A 17458-nucleotide genomic window follows, 5' to 3' on the forward strand; every position below is an offset into this window, starting at 1 on the left:
TATCACATCTCTGATATTTCTATTATTTTTGTTCATAAATTCTTTGAAAAGCTAACAACCACTACCGTACTGTGTCTAATTTCTAGAATATTATACCCATGCATACCAGGGCCTAGCAGGCAGTCTTTGTAAGAGCAAACGTTTGCATTTGAGAAGGAAAGATTTGTATAGAGTAGAAATTGCCTCTGAACCTGAGGTCTCAGAAGTTCCCATCCAATTTCATTTCTTTTGGCTCTCTAGATTTTAAGATAAAATTTAAATACTTCTACTTCATATTCATAAGTTCACAGTCAACATTAATATACGCCATGTACATATGATATGTGTATGTATATATACATATATATGTATATTTATACGAATATATATCCACATATATATTTATATGAATATAGACATATATACATAAACACATTCAAAACCAGATGATTTTTTCAGCAACCTCGTGCTCGGAATTGCTCTGCAAACCTATTAGACCTGGCCCACAATGCCAGTAGAAATCTAGCACCTTTGAACAGGAATCGGTGCCTTGACCTCAAGTCCTGATGAAGCCCAACCCTTCTATTAAGTTAAAAAAGAGAAATCACGTTGGCTTTACGGACATGTCTGATGAAACACAGAATGATTACCCTCTTGACAAAGCATGAAACTTTCAACTTAACTCACATTTCCTGAAGCGTGTGGCATTCCTCTAACCAAAATGAAAGTATCCTGCCCTGTCCTTAGTGACTGCCACATCATTACTCAATGAGCACACTGCTATATGTGGGGGAGGCATTACTGTACACACCATCCTGCTTGCAAAAAGTGACCCATAGTTTTTTTTTCACAGAAGAGCAAACTGATGCGGCAGGACTCAAAACAACGTGCCTAAAATCACAGGGCAATTGAAAGACAGCGTGTCTCACTTTTCTCTTGCTAGATTGCGTAGCTTTTCAGAAAACTTGACTGCTTTCAGGAAACAAATAATGGCTTATTCAGATCACTTAAATTACGACACCAAAGATTAAGAAAACAGGTAGTGTGTTCAGTCTAGCCGGCCCTCAGTCCAATTAATAACTTTTAAAATTCCAACACATTTCAGCTATACAGTTCCTCATAGCTAGAGCTGGATCCAATAAATACACATTATCTGGGGTGGGCAGACAGCCTGTCAGGGCTGAGTTAAGGGTGGTTGTGTTGCTTTCTCAATCAGCTGAATATTATTCCAAAAGTGAATTTCCACTGTACCGAGTTTAGATTCAGCATTTTAATGTCATAGTAATACTTGCCAGCAACTCTACAAAATATCCCTAGAGCATTAAGAGAAAAAGGAACATCTTTTAACATGAGAGGGAAGCTGTAAAGTTACCTCATGTTTGTAAATAGTAGCACATAGAGCAAAAAAAGAAAATAAATAAATTGAGAGAGAAAAAACAGGAGTACCTACTTGAAGAGAAGAATGTCATTCAAAGACTGTCTTCTTACGTTATAGAATGGGCAAGAGAAAGGAACATTAACCTTTCGAGCCCGTTAAGGAGCTTCTGAGCCTGGAGCCTGCATTTTCAGTTTTGGTAAAATCGGCTCTGAGGCAGTAGTAGACAGGAGGCTGTTATGACCATGAAATTAGGAAATGCAGTAACTCAAAACTAAAGAACTAGCACCACCATTTGACTAGGAGTGGAAAATCTCCTGTACAAAATAGAGGAGGGGGTGGCCTTCCTCTCTCCACACCAGGCCCGATTCTAATGTTCTTCACACTTCTATCAAAGCACATGTTTAAGAAGGGGTAAGTAATCTGTTTAATCTGCCTGAAATTCTTTCCTGTAATCCAGCTGATTTTCTCTGAACTACTAATAAAGCTTGAAGTCTAGACAGGCCTGTAGAGTAGGAAAAAATAAATAAAGCATTCATTCAGCACATAAATTTTGTTAACCCAAAATTAGTCACAGCTAAGAGCAGTCGTGAGGACACGTCTTCCGTGAGCTTTTCATAACTTTATCCTTCAGCCATTGACTCAACGACCCACTCTGAGTTTCTTGTCACTGATTAATTAGGTTCTTGACTTCAGTAACCTGACTCTTAAGCCCTTCCTTCTGTGATATGATCTCTCCATAAACTGTCTGGCATCCCCTGCAGCCATTTAAGAGTTTGTGGTGTTTTGTTTTGGTTTGTTTACCTAGAGATAAACATTCAGAAGTAGAAAAGGGGCTAACAAGTAACATTGAAATTTCTTAAAATAATACTGAAATTTTAATACCTCATAAAGTCTGCTGTGGTTTATGCAGTATGTGTTGTAAAGGACTTTTTTTTTTTAATGTATTAGATTTTTTTTTCTCTACAAATCGCAAGAAAAGCTGGTTTTCTGGAGGTGAGAATGGCAGAGGAGAAAGTGGAAGGGACCCTACAATGTTCAAGTGCAGGTCTACACCTGTAGCGGGGCAAGAGGTGAACCTCAAAATAGGCTTAGAAAAGAAAACAATCAAAAATTTCATAATCAATGCGTTAAAACATTTTGAAATAAAAGATCTTAACTGTCTTCAGTCTTCTCTATGCTTTTGAATTACCCATAAAATAATTTGATACACAAATTTGTCTGAGATTAATTTTCACAGAATACATAGGGAACACATTTTAGCTAATATGTAAAGTATTTGATATTTTAATTTAAGAAACATGACATTTCAACAAGATTCACTTACTAATAGAATAATCACATATACTAACACATTATGAGGGTTTATTAGCTTTTGATTATTTTTATTATGGTCACTAGTAAAGGTAAATTCTTCAATAAAATGTTTTAAATGATTTAAATGTTTTGAAAGCAAAGTATTTTTGCTAAATTAACTAAATCCTTCAATTACTTGAGGGGACAGAATGGATGAACTATACTTTTTAAAAAGCATTTAGCTACCTGTTAAAATCAGTTGTACATATCAATACAGAGAAAAAAATTACTTAGAGCAACGGTTCTCAAAATAGGACATTCAGTAGATTCTGGACGAAAGGTTATAGATTTTTTAATTAGAAAATATAACCACACAATATAAAATTTATATAAAATATAAATTAGATTAATTATCCTTAAAAGACTATTAGTGACCTTCATTTACATTCCAATAGGTACTTCCTCAATTGGTAATGAGTAAAAATAATAGCAAACATCTTCTAGGCACATACTAGAAGTCAGATATTATTCTAAGAAGCTTCACAACAACCCAATGAGGTAAGCAATAACATAAACCCATTTTACAAATGAAGAAACCATGAGATACCAAGATTGACTACCTATACCAGCATCTCATAGTTGGAGTCAGCTGGACTCAGGTGGTCAACTCAAGGACCCAAGATTTTAATGCCGCACTGCAAAACCAGAACCATCGCACAAGAACATACTATGGGAACGCATGTGTTTTATATATGTCTTCATGGCATGAAAAAGTGGAGAGGGTATCAGTGAATGGGTAAGAATAGTTTCTACAGAGTGATACAAAAAAATCTTTGTCATTCTAATGAAATCACTAAAAATTAAAGAAAATTAAAGTGTCTGCTTTGCTTGGACTAACACTTTTTAAAATGTTCTGTGCTGTCTTACAGAAAACAAAATCTCCTTTGAGGAAAAGTTCCTAATTAATTTGCATTTACCATTATTAGATGAACTAGATAATGAAAAACAAATAAGAAGACAGTTTAAGTAAAGCAGGGCAATTCTACTCTAGAAACCATTCTAGGCTCCAACCTTTCTTTAATACGTCTTCTCATTCCAGAAGTGACCACTAACAGCCTGGTCTCCACAAGCAAAGGAAAGCAGAAATTGGCGCAATCTGTCTGAGTCATTCAGGCAAAATCCTGCAATGATCCCAGTAATCCAGGTTAAAATAAAAATCAAGTTTTTGATTTGGAGTGTGTGTGTTTGTCTGATGCCCTGGATGATGGCAGAGTTCCGGACTCGAGTACATAGTTAATGGCACGAATTATTCATTTGTCTTATCAGCAAAGATGTGAAATGGAAATTGAGTACTGCTCTAAACACTATCCGATTCCATCACACTACAGAAGCAGCTCTAAGCTTCTGGTTTTCCTCAAGACTAACAATCAAAATTGAAACTCTGCTTGCCTGGAGGTATCAGTCAGCACCTGAACATCAGTTCACTCATCTTTCTTAGGGGAAATTGCCCCGCCCTAGGCTCCTGTTGCCTAGACAACCAAGTCACATCCCTGTCACCCTCAGCAAACAACTCAGATCATAGCTAATTGAGCCAGAGATAAACATTTATCCAAGAGTGACCAAGGAATGACCTAATGTGAAAAGATGAACCTGACCGATCACATTCAGGTTCTCGGAGGTATGCATTTGGAAACCTAGACTGAGCTAGTGTGACACAGGGGCAGGAAGGAAGTCTTGAGGTACAGTGGAGGCCATAGAAAGCAAAGGCCCTTCCTTAGCAAGTAAAGTTACTCAGGGACAGAGAGACCCAGTGAGTCAAAATGAGCAAATATGGGGCCCATGAGCATATGTCAGGGTCTGGTAGAGCTGCATTGTAGGCTGGCAGGGTTGTGGACATCACACAAATTCTACCATAACCTTTACTTATTACCAAGTATTTAAGAGAGTCTCTGTCCCTTGCCATCCAAAGAGTATAACTAAAACACCCATCGCAGATCTCAGGTGCTAGCTTCCATAGAAAAAAAGTACAAAATCCGGCAGTCCTGTTTTCGGTGTACAAGTCCAGGGTATTTTAAAATAGTCTTAACATGACCAATATCTGATGAGCCTACTGTCATTTACTCAACAAAGAAGCTCTCTAGTTGAGGCTTACAAGGGAAAAAAAAATTAGTCTCTTTTTCCAAAAAAGAAAAGTAAGAACTGGAAAAAGAAAAAAGACTATCTTCTTTCATATAACAAGGACAGGCAGAAAATACTTTTGCAAAAAGATTAATAAATTCGATTAAACCTTAACTTCATCTACAGAAAGGCCTTTAAAATCTGCCTTCATAAATGGCGTGCTTCTTCTTTATACAGAAAAAGATATCTATCAAGTCACGAACACCCCGTGAGAGGAAATAATTAATGAAAAAAAACTGTTAGGAAAATGAATGGGCTTTCATATTTATAGAGGTGACAAGGGAAATAACACCTGAAGAATATAGTGATTTAAAATGGAAAAGCTATTCACTCTGCTGAGCAAGGAAAATAGCTCTCGAACCCTTCTTACTCCCCAACGACCCTGCCCCTCTGCCCACCCCAAACCCCAGTCACTCACTGCCACACCTACCCCATCGTTCTCAATGACTCGACACACAAATGCACACACTTCTCATGAGTGGGAGGCAAGGGCTCAACTAAAATTCAAAGAGGGGTGGCCCTTCTAGTAGTTTATTCTCATGGGTGACTAAGGTGTAATTCTAAGGGGAAAAGAGAACTTTACAAATCTCATCCAAGGCCAAGGATCCAATGCCAGAGCAAAAGGGTTTTTAAATGCACCACAGAATTTATCCTAAGTCAGTCAGTCACCTGCCCATCTTGTACAAACAAACACTTGAATCATAACAAGAAGAGAGTTTGCTATAAAAAGCAGAGGAAAAAAATCTTTGTAAGACATTAAAAATGAAGGGAAGCCTTGATTCCTAAACCAGATAATAATTAAGAGTAAGGAGTATTCCCCACTTGATGACGTGGCCACCTTAGCCTGCTCATGTTGGTGCCTCTGATTGGCACCAGCAGCAGCAGCCTTGGCTGACACTGGTGGCTTCAGCAGTGATGGCCCCTGCAGTGATGCTCAGCACCTGTGGCAAGTTCTGCAGCATCTGCTTGTTCTCCTGGAACCACCGGAAAGAAACATTTGAAAGGGCTACAGGTTGAAAAACAGTTGATGGAGAGCAGGGTGAGAAAATATTATTTTGTTATTGTTATTCTCATCCTATTTTTTTCCTGGGTTGGTATGTTCTAGGGAAATATAGATTACAAGAACTTCAGAGTCTGTCTCCAGCCTCCATCCCTTCTGCTTCCTTCTCCATATCACTACTCAAGCCTCCCTCAGCTCTCAGCTGGGCTGCTGCCATAGTGTCCTGACTCGTCTGATTGTCTCTAGCTTCTATTTCTAATCCATCAAACATACCTTCACCAGGTTATGTTCCTGACTAGTCACTGTCATCATGTCACTACAAGAGCAAATTAAGTACAAACCACTCACCCTCTCCCAGGTAATCTGATCCCAGCCCATCTCTCCAGCCTCAAGTTCTGATCAAGCTGCCTCTTTCCCTGCTCCCAGTATCCCACATTTAGATGTCAGTCTCTTCCCCAGCTCAGTCCGTTAAGATCCTGCCACTTCTTCAAGGTTCATCACAAAGAACACCTACTCCATGAAAGCCTTTGCTGATGGCCCACATTGTCCTGTTGTCACCCACCTCTCAATCCCCACAGCATGTTGCTTGTACATCTCCCCTCCAGCAATGAGTACCTGTGAAGCATCTCCTCTGTGTCAGGCAAAAATGACTAGATGTGACCTTGAGGATATTGTATCTAGGAAACAATATAGGCACTCCAACAGATGAATTATATGACAATCTGATGACCGATGCATCAGAACTGAAACACACTTTTACCAAACACTTGATAACACTCCAAGGTAAATGGCAAATTCAGTCTGGTGCTGAGTCACAGGTGTTTCTCCCATGCTCCCTACCACCAATTGATTGCAAGTTACCTGGGAATGTGTTTTACTCCATCTAGATCCATGGCAGTAATTCACACAATGCCTGGACATGGACATGTTTTTCATTCAAATGAATCTCAACTTGAATAGAAGGGACAGAAAGTCCTGTCCATCTCCAACCCACATCCCTCTATCATCCCTAATGGCCCAGAAGACCTACCTTCACGTTGCTCTCCAAGCAACAGAAACAGGAGAGCTTGACTATCTAAGGGGCACGGAGTAGCCTCAGCCCTCAAGTTCATCCTTGTCTGGGCTGGGAAAGCTTCTTCTATAATGTCAAAATCTATACTGGGAACTATTTTTCCCCAAGCCCAAGTACCTTCAAGGTCCTTGAAACAGAGGCAAGAATCAAAAAATAAAACATAACTAGATAATTACATCAGAGACAGGACACAGCATATTTAAATTACATAATAAATAAAATAAGAGGATAATAGTGAGTAAAAAGCAAGCATTTGGGTCACTAGGTTACCATAAGTGTAAAATGTGCTTAAAATGGATAGTCATATGATTATAATTTTGTGCCATCACTTGGGCAATGAATGTGTTGACCATCATTTTTCTCACAGATAAATTTTGGTTGATCACTGTATATCTATATTTCTCTTTCATAAAATCTTTCTAGCCTTTACTGCCTTGCTTATTCCAAAGCAGAGACCCACATGGATGGTTCCAGGGGATTTAGAATCCCCTGAAATCATATCCAACCCTTTGGGTACATAAACACAGGTACCTTTTTCTGAGAACAGTCTCTAGAAATTTTAGCCAAATCTTTAAGAAGACTAACCAAAATTAGAATACTAAAGAGATGGGATTATCATCATAAAGGTAACATTTAATATGCTAGCACATATACTATTGCATTTCTTTTGTATTTTTAACATTTTAACAGTTTTTAACATTGCCTATATGAATACTTTTCTTTTTCAAAATGAGTACCTTTTACCAAATTAGTAAACTTTTGCAACTTGCATCTTCCTTCTATAACAAATTGGAAGAGTCATTTTACTTGTAAAACTCCGAAAAAGATCTTGATTTTCAAAAGTTTAGGTCTATTCAACAATTACCTAGTGGGATATGAAGCAGCCTCTGCAGTTCAGAATAGGTAGCGTGCGGACCTTGGCCCAGCGAGATCCAATTCCACCCTTCCCTCTACACCACTAAAGCTTAATCTTTGGGGAAATAAAAGATGGTGACGTCAGTCTGAGAGCATGGAATAGGGTTGGCCTCTGCTGCACAATTCAAGGGTGCTACTAATTTTTCTCAAACAGGAAAACAAAGGAAGGAGAGTGAAGACAATGGACAAATTAAATGACAGGCTACGCAAAGAGTGATCTGGGCATGAAAAATCAAATGCTCCACGTGAAAATCAAAAAAACTATACTAGGAGATAAAGGGTCGAATATAAGTTATCGGGCAAACAGTTATCCTCTAAAGGCAGAGCAGACAGATGAGACGCCTGTCAGCGGTTGTCACTCCAGATTTTTTAGCCTTTCCATTTTTCAGTGTCTTTTGTGGTGCCTCTGCACTTAAGAGGTATGTGGAAGGAGCGACATTCGACTTCCAGCTCTAAGGGACCCTGTCTTCCAGGGTCGCCGCCACACGTAGGTCCGCTGGCTCCTTGTTGGGACATTTAAAGGGTGTTGAGGCAGAAGCCACACTCCCAGAAGGACCCGAGCTGAGCTGTGGGCCTCCACGAAACCCACACAAGCAGCCGGATCCCTCGGAGGCACTCGAGCAGAAGCAGCAGCCTGTCCCGGGGCGTCTGTGTCCTATTTATTTAGGCAAAGAAAGGATATTTATTTCAACCAGCAAGGAAAATGTTAGGTTACATAACACTAGGGATGAAGAGAACAAGGCTTTTTTTTTTTTTTTCCTGGAGAAAAGTGTTGTGAAATAGTCCAGGAACAACCTCCAGTTTCCACTCTCAGCCTTGCTTCCAGAAGCTTCTGTATCACAAGATAAACAGTCAGAGCCCTGGACTCTGGGCTTAGAGTTAGGAGAAGCCAGAAGAGAAATGGTAGGCACAGGAGCCTCCCCCATGTCCAGATGCCCCCTCTCCCGTCAGAGCCCATCAGCGCTGTGGGAAGATTGGCCACACGGTCTCATCACTCATTCCAAATAACAACATTCCCATCATCCTGAAGCATTTTCTCCACCTCCAAACACACCAGTGCAGCCTTAGAAAGAATTGCTATTTATGGGGGCTGCTGTGCAGAGCCGGCCTGGAGTATAATGAAGAATTGTTCAAAGAGATGCTCGAGCAGGACTGGAGTTAACCAATGTACCAAACTTCCAGCAGATGAGCAGCTGGCCGGGGGCCAGGGGTGGTTGCTTAAGGGAAAAATAAGAATGTGAGCCCGTGTGTGAGGTCTCGGCCAGGAGACGAGTCCAGAGAGGAGGGGCAGATGGAACGTGAGTGCTGTGAGGAAAATAGTTCAAAGATCCCAACTGGCTGACTGACACGAGGAAGTGCCCAGCCACTGTCCCAGGGAGTTGGCGGAGCTCCAGGTGTGCAGGACAGGTGAGGAGGTTCACAATAGGCCACGGAGCCTTCGGTTCTCCCTGACGTGGGAAGTTCAACCTCCGGGAGACTAGGGCATAAGGTCAAGACCTAGTCACCGAGGAGCAAGGCTAACCCCGTCACTTGGACAGGATTTGAGAGGTTATCTTGGACACCAGGTTCTTTCTTTCATCCAACAATGATATATTGAGAACCTACAATGTGCCAGGTATTATTCTAGGTGTTGGGCACATAGGAGTAAACAAAAGAGACAAAAATCCCTGACCTCATGAAGTTAATATTCGAGTCGAGGGAGGGGAGGGGGCAAGCAATAACCAATAAAAACAGAAAGTCAAATGATGACAGTGCGAAGGTGAAGGAATAGGGGACGAGGACAAAGATTACAAGGGCAAGGGTTAAACTTTTAAGTAGGACAATCAGACAGGATGTCAAGAGAAACTGAAACCAGAGGACAAATGAGTCAAGTAGCCTGTGCCACCTGCACCGTTCAGCCAATAGACCAACGCAGGAGTGGGGCTATTTAGAATAAGCATTTTATTAGAGAGTTACCAGTCCCTGGGACACAAGCAAGCTACCACTCAAAGGCCTAGGTCCTGAGGATCTCGGAAGCACAGATTATATATGGAAAAAAAATCAGTCATCATGAAAACTCAGGGAGCTCACGTTATGGGTGCTATTGATTGGACAATTAAAAGGAGATGAGATAAGTGATCATTGTGTCCAGTTCTGGAATCGACCGTGGCGTCATCTAATCTGATCCTGTGACCTTGAGATGCTCGAGCAGGACTGGAGTTAACTTGGCTAGCGGGGATTGTAGTTCTGCCTCGTGGGGCTGAAACATAGCTAAAACCAAGATGTTATCTTTAAATTCGAAATCTATTTGTCTTCACAATTATAGACCTGAGGCTCAATTAATCTTACGTCTTAAGGCTTAACGATTAAAGGAGCAGGGTACAGAGAAAAAGGTAAGTGAGTCACAGTGCTTTTATTAGGGCAAAACCAACTCGAATTGGAGGGGAAAAAACAAACTATATTAAAGAAATTAAATTTGTGGGCAGTTACAAGCTGTAGGGCAATAAGAGGTGAGGCTGGGGACAATGTGAGGCTCACAAGACAGGGCCCTTGTATCAGGTCCTTCTTCAAAAGGGCTTATATGGAAATGTAAATTTGGGGACCATCGGTATACGGATGGTATTTAAAACTTTGAAGACTGTGACTCCAGGTTGGCGACACGGGATGCTGGCATCGCTTCCCTTCTATTCAGCATCCCAAGGTCCCTACCAGAGACAGCACTATCCCTCTTCCCAGTCTCTTAGAATCTCCCTACTCTCTGGCTTCCCCTGGGTTCACGTTCTGTGCTCCTGGCTCTTACCTCCCTCGTGTGTCCTGAACACATTTACTTTTCTGAGCCCCCTTCTCTCTGAGTACTTTTCTTTGTATGTAAGAGTCTAAAAGATTGAAACGAAATTAGCAGGTCTATATGTGTGTAAATTACCTTTTCGAGATAATGTGAATTTTTTTTTCATAGGGGACTTTTAGGCCATGTCAAAGGAAGGCAGCATTTGGGACATGTGGCATCCTTTGAATTGCACGGGAAATGATAGCTGGCTGCGAGGCTGAAGGCATTGTTTTTGAGATACGAAATAGACATACCATCCACATTTAAACAATAATCTTTCCACAGGCGGGTCATGACCTTTGAAAAAATATACATTTTCACTACAATTTAAATAAAGGCATACCGTTTTATTCAGAATTTTCATAGTATCCTAAATGTTCTAGTACAACTGAAGAAAAGCTAGTTTGTCTGCTTGTTTGTTTGTTTTTGAAAGTCAGAAAAAAGCCAGATAGCATGGTAGCAGTGCCAAAAAGCGAGGCCTATTGAAAGCTAGATAAAATCCACAAATGTGTGTTGGGACCAGACCAGTGTCTGGTTCTAGACTAAGACCCTTTGCCCACTGCCACTTCTAAGAAGTGTTTTTCTGTTGGTTATCAGTAGTTCTCTATCATGGCTATCAACTAAAGAGGCTTTTTCAGATATTTGTGCCTAAACCACATCCTCATGTGTTCTGATTGTGAAAAGAGATGCAAGCATCATTTTTTTTTAATGAATGTGCAATAAGTTGAGAACCCATGGGTTGGATTCATTTTTCTTCACCATTTATATACATATGTCCCATTCGATCCCATTCATGTATCTCACAGACACATAATCAAATCAGCCCATGACAGAGCCAGGTCCCCATATTACCATTTCTATAGTTTACTTCCTAGTTTTTTTTTTTTTCATTACATTTACTTTCATCTTTTTCATTAATTTTTTACAGGATTGCCGTGTGTAATCGTACAGCTTCAGAGACTGTGTGAATTTTCATTAATGAAAAAGAATACCTCCCAAGAATCAGTTCCAACATCTAAGAAAATAAAGCTAAAACAATACAATATTCCAAATGTATACCAAGCCCTCCTCCCTCTGTAAATTCTGCTGCAGAAATTACACTGTGCATCCAGTTCCCAGAGTGATTCTATTATTGACAATGTGGGTAAAGAAGTAAACAAAAAAAAAACCATGCTCATTTCAAGCCACTAAGAAACACAGGCCAAAAGAAAAATAAAATCAGTCAACCTTTGCCAAGTGGAAAAGAACAAGACCAGCAGGGACTGAGGTCCTATATTCAGCTTTTAAAAGAGTATTTCGAACAACAGAGACCAAATACTGGGTAATTACTCAGAGGATTTACAAACAATGCAACAAAACAACGCAAAAGGTGTCAGCACTCCTGGATGTATGTTTAGAAAGAAAAACCGGACATTCTGTTCTTCATTAATAAAATGCTCTATGTGTTTGCAGTCATTTATCGTCACCCTTCACTCAGAGAACCATTGGACTGTCAGGAATATTCTCTGTTCTGACTCACCTTTAAAAAGGTTTCAAAACCCTATCAGCAAACACTTAAATTACCATTTCACACAATGGAAAATAAAGACAGGAAGAGGTTAAACTAATTACTCTGATCAACAAACTGGCAGTTAAGCTGCCTGCGGCATAGCTAAGAGTAGCCACAGATCTCTAATTGTTGCTGTCATGGCAAACCAAATAATTTTCATGCATTTCCTCAAGAAAATCAGTGGCTATAGTTTTATGTTCAGCAGCCTAACTCAAATTTTCCTTTTTTTCTAAGAACTCTTTCGCAGATTCTCCCTTTGTCTTTCTTTCTCCATACTCTGCCTCCATTTATTTACAAACTGCCTTCCATGGTTCAAACTCTGTTGCACTTAGTTCTAAGGGATTATCTAAAAGCTTAGCTTCTGCTAGGATTTTGGTGAATATATGTGTCTTGAGATAAGCAGCCATCTGCTAAGACATGGTGACATTCTTTATTGGATAGTGCTGTCTCTGGTGAGGGGTTAAGTGGAGGTGGGGAGAGCATACAGATAAGGGACCTCCAAATGCCTTCTCACCAGGGGGAGCTAAATGCAGCCAGTGAGAGCTGCCAGGTCAGAAGGGGGACTGGTGTCCATGCATTGGCCCTGTTAATTAGCACCATTTGAAGACGATTATTACAAGACCACACAGGGAGAGCATAATGTTTTAAGGGGAGTAGACCATTAAGTAAACAGGGGTACTGAACTGTACTTCTCAGAAGGTGGTGAAAAATCTTCCAGAAGCTGGGCAGAAGGATGCTGAGGGTTTCAGTTCTTCAGAGTCGACAGAAGGAAAATCCCAGGCAAAACTACACCACCAGACCCTGATCACTACCAAATCGTCCCAAGTCTTCTCAACTCATTTCAATATTGGTTCATAAAACAAGAACTTTAATTACGATCTCAGCTGAAGAGAGCTGCGTGGCTGGCACCTTCCGTATCTCAGTCCATTAAGAGCCACTGCCCTTGGAAGACCAACCAGGACCGAGCAGGGACCTGGCCACTGTGGTGGGAAGTCACCGAAGAAATGCTGGCGAGGCCGGCTGGCTTCTCTGGCGCCTCCCGTCTGTCCCCCCACGCCCGCCTTCCTGTTCCTCCTGCTCCCTTTGCCTTCGCCACCCAGCTCCTGACTTACATAGTCCTTTAATCCCTGCTTCCCTGCTATTCTGAGCGTTGTGGTCTTTCTCTCTTGCTTTCCTCCTCCCCTCTTACATACAGATTCAAAACCTTGACTCCACTTCCTAACTCATGGCCTCCTTCGCCTGCACCCTGGGATCCCAGGGGCCGAGACGACCTTGCCTTCTGCGGACCTCAACTGGCTCTCCGCTGCCCCGCCGAACCCACGGCGCCTGTGCTCGGCAATCTGACAAACGGGACCTTAAAAGCCAATGCAGCTTCACGGATTTCTGGCAACAAATCGAATTTTACTAATTTTGTTTCTCCGTAGACTGACTTAATGTACGGGTTCCAGACAAATCTTAATCTTTAATGGCCGAGTTATGCTAGTAGGTAAATGAGCTATTTTAGGGGAAGCGTTTTATTTTTTTAAGGCAACTACAGAACGGGAATAGCGTGGTGAGCATTCTGAAAAGTCCAGCTTAAAATGATGTTGTTTTGTTTTTTAAATCACTAGGACACACTGTATAAATGTAGAGTTATTCCAAAAAGTGTCTATTTATGTAACATTGATTTTTTTTTTCTTTCCTTCCATTTCAAATTTCCTATAATAGAAACGAATGGGGCAGGAAGAAGGAGGAGGAGGAGGAGGAAAGACTTTTGGTTTTGCAGCTCACAAACTTTAAATTCCAGCATCCGAAGCCACTGAGTTAACCATCTAGCCATTTGCACCTGAAGACATAGCAGGAACATAAAAAGGTGTCTGATGTTCACCTCCGGGTCACCAGCACCTAGCTGGAATCAGGTACACAGTAGACGTTCTTAACAAGTATTTGTTGAATAGATCAGTGAATGCACATGTAATTAACAGCACTTTGTAAATCATACATTCATTTAGTGCTCTATAAATATTTGTTATTTTATATAGCCTGAAATTTGCAGCATTCGCTTGTCATATGCACAGCTACTCAATAATAGATGTGCCATCTTCCCTCCTCTCATGGCCTAGTGATAGTGATTCCTACCTTCACACTCCATATTAGTGGTCAAAAATGGGCCAAAGAGTGGAAAAAAATTTGTTTTTCATAAATCACCAAAGCACTTCAATGCCAGGCTCAGGAGATAGAGATCTAAAAACACATCTCTACATGTTCCCTTCTTTAGAAAGTATAGCGCTTCTCAGTGGAAAGCTAATGAGTCTTATTAATATTCTCTTGTCCGTGTACTTGCACCAATGTCTAGAAGGTGTATAGTGGGACTGGTGAGTCTGATGTTCTTATGTAGAAAGAACAATAACTTAAGCCCAATAAAAAATAATGCATTATCTTTTATAACGGAGAAAAATCATTTGGTTATAATTAACATCCAAATTAAGCACATTGGAGATAGTTTTTTTAAATGGCAAAAAGTGACATGGAGTTTTTTTATAGATTATCTTGATAGACTCAAGACTGAGGTAATTACAGTCTTCGAATGGTAAACCGAAAGGCCCAGTACTGTATGATGAGAGCAGAGTTGCCTAACCTACTTTGAAAAAGAGTAGCATGAATATCATGGCATTTTAATTAGTCGTTGAAAAACTGACCAAAGAAGATAGAGATATTATGTAAAATAAAGGTATACCTTTAAAAGGAGGTATAACAGTCAATAAACCAGAGGTCCCAAACGACATGGAAGCTAAATATATAAAGCAAAAACTATTTAGAAGTACAAAAACTTGATTGATAGAAGGCAATTATAGGGGAAGATGTCAATGCGTCTCTTTTAGAAGTGAATCAATACTACATTCAATGATCTGCATGTGATAGTGATATAGGGATGCTGACAGCTTTCAACCAGAGAGCTTTTTTTAATTGATCCACCAACCATTTACAAAATTTGAATATGAACTTGGGCACAAAGAATATGTTCAAAATTTTTTCAAAAAGGAGAATATGTTTACAGGACAAATAATCGGATAATAATCAAATAAAATCTGAATAAAAAGATAAAAATCTTTGCTTGAAAATTAGGATATATATACTTAACTAACCTTTAAAATTGAAGAAATCAAAGGTGATATTCAAACTATCTCAAAGGCAATCAGAAAAATGCTTCAGACTAAAATTTATGGGTCATGAAAGAAACTGACTTAAATGAAGTTTTTATGTATATCATATATACATAATTGCATTCATTATATAATTATGATGTCTACATATCTATATAATTATATCTATGCATATATACAGATATCTGTATAATCATATCTATATAATTATATAGTTATGATTATATCTATGTAATTATATATTATATAATTTTATCAGTGCAATTACAATTGTATCATAATAGCAATATATTTTTATAATTATAATTATATGATATATGCTATTATATAAAATATGTATAATTATATATAACATATAATGGTGTATGATATAATTATACATTATGTGTATATTTAATACTCATTTTAATAAATAAGAAATGAGTAAAATAAATTCATTGATATAATTATATATTAAATGTATATTTAATATATAATATATGCTATTATATAAAATATGTATAATTATATATAATATATAATGGTATATGATATAATGATACATTATGTGTATATTTAATACTCATTTTAATAAATCAGAAAAGAGTAAAATAAATCCAAAAATATTAAGAAAAAGTAGAACCCAAAGCTACAGAAAAACAATAAAAAATATAAAGAATAAGTAAATGTGAAAGCTGTTTCTTTGAAACAACTAATAAAATAGATAAACTTCTCGTAAACCTTCCAGAAAAAGGGGGAGAAAAATTAAAGTATCCAAAACTAAGAATGAGGAAAAACAGTAGTTTTTAAGAGAATTACACATGCAAACAATATAAAAAAACCTACTGGCAATTTTTTTTGGAAAAAATATAATTCACTAAAATTGACTCAAGAAATTGTAGGAAAGCTGAGTAAATCAGTTGCCATAGAGAGCAAGAAAGGTTTTAGAAAACTGTCTTAGGTGACCTAATGGTATCACAGCTGAGTCCTATTTGACATAAAGGAAACACTCATTATGAGAAAATCTCATTCCTTAAACGCCCTGGTCAGTTTCCCCCTCCTCCCAGGCCAGAGGCTTGGAGTTGGGGATCTGGCAGGACTAGAGCCAGCAAACACCCCTTCTCCATTCGCACCTTTACTTTGTGGGTACAAAGCTACAGGGAGACTTGAAGCCAGGCCCCAGTGAGAAGCAGCCTGGAAAACCTGCCCCGACTGGTTTTGGAAAGCACAGATAGTTGGTGAAGCAGAGTGGTAAAGACAGTTAAGTGCTGGAGTCAGGCCTGGGACTGGATGCTGGCACTCCTACTGACTAGTTATGTCACCCGCTAAGCCTCCATTTTCTCAGCTATAAAATGGGACTCTTAGTGGCACCCACTTCAGGGATTACCGTGTTGATAAAGTGAGTAGTGAATATACACAGAGACTGACCACCATGCCAAGCACATGGTAGATGTTCAAAAGTGTTAAGCACTGTTATTTCCAGTAGGCCAAGAAAACTACAAAAGAGATAAAAGAGAACAAAAAGCAAAAAAGAGAACAGCTGCCACCAAGAGCAAGAACTTCTAGCTCTTGCTTACGCACCTTGCGGAATTCCCAGGCCTCCTCTTCAAGAACTTTCTTCCCCATTCCCTGGGGGCATAGCTGCACCTCAGCTCCCTCTCCTTTCACTACTCCGCTTCCTCTTTATTCCTTAAGACAGTCCTCTGAGGTCTATTCTGAGCCCGGAACCCCAACCCACCCCCGTCAGCTTCCACATATCTTACTTCATGATTTACAGAAAAAAATAAATTAAAAAAAAGAAAGAAAGATTAATAGGGCTCGATTTCCTCAACTACTCCCTCTCCACTTCAAAACATATCTTCTTCATCCAGACTTGCCTCCCATTTTCCTCACACGTTAGAGAAAGACTCATTCATTCATTCATTCATTCATTCATTCATTCATTCAATAAACATTGCATTGAGCTCCTACCGTGGGTCAGGAGTGAAGGAAACTGATGAGCAAACGGGAGAGGTCCCTGCCCCAGCGAAGCTTGCATGCTAGTGAAGAAAGGCATCCAATGAGCCGATCAGTAAATAAACAAGAAAACATCAAGCAGTGGTAAATGCGATGGAGAGATGGAAAAGAGGGTGATGGGATAGGCGCTGGAGGGCTGCTTTAGATTGG

The 17458-nt window shown here is 39.6% G+C and overlaps 1 protein-coding gene across 1 annotated transcript in view; it reads right to left on the minus strand.

The window, feature by feature from the left end:
* ESR1 (estrogen receptor 1) overlaps positions 1–1561 on the minus strand; it is a 308851-nt gene extending 307290 nt beyond the window's left edge. Inside the window, exon 1 of the mRNA XM_039851348.1 lies at positions 1430–1561. The gene's annotated coding sequence lies outside the window, so the exon portion shown is untranslated. The remainder of the gene's footprint in view (positions 1–1429) is intronic.
* Positions 1562–17458: the final 15897 nt, after the last annotated feature.

Source organism: Pteropus medius, unplaced genomic scaffold, assembly GCF_902729225.1.
Source record: "Pteropus medius unplaced genomic scaffold, Ma_sr-lr_union100, whole genome shotgun sequence".
Taxonomy (NCBI): domain Eukaryota; kingdom Metazoa; phylum Chordata; class Mammalia; order Chiroptera; family Pteropodidae; genus Pteropus; species Pteropus medius.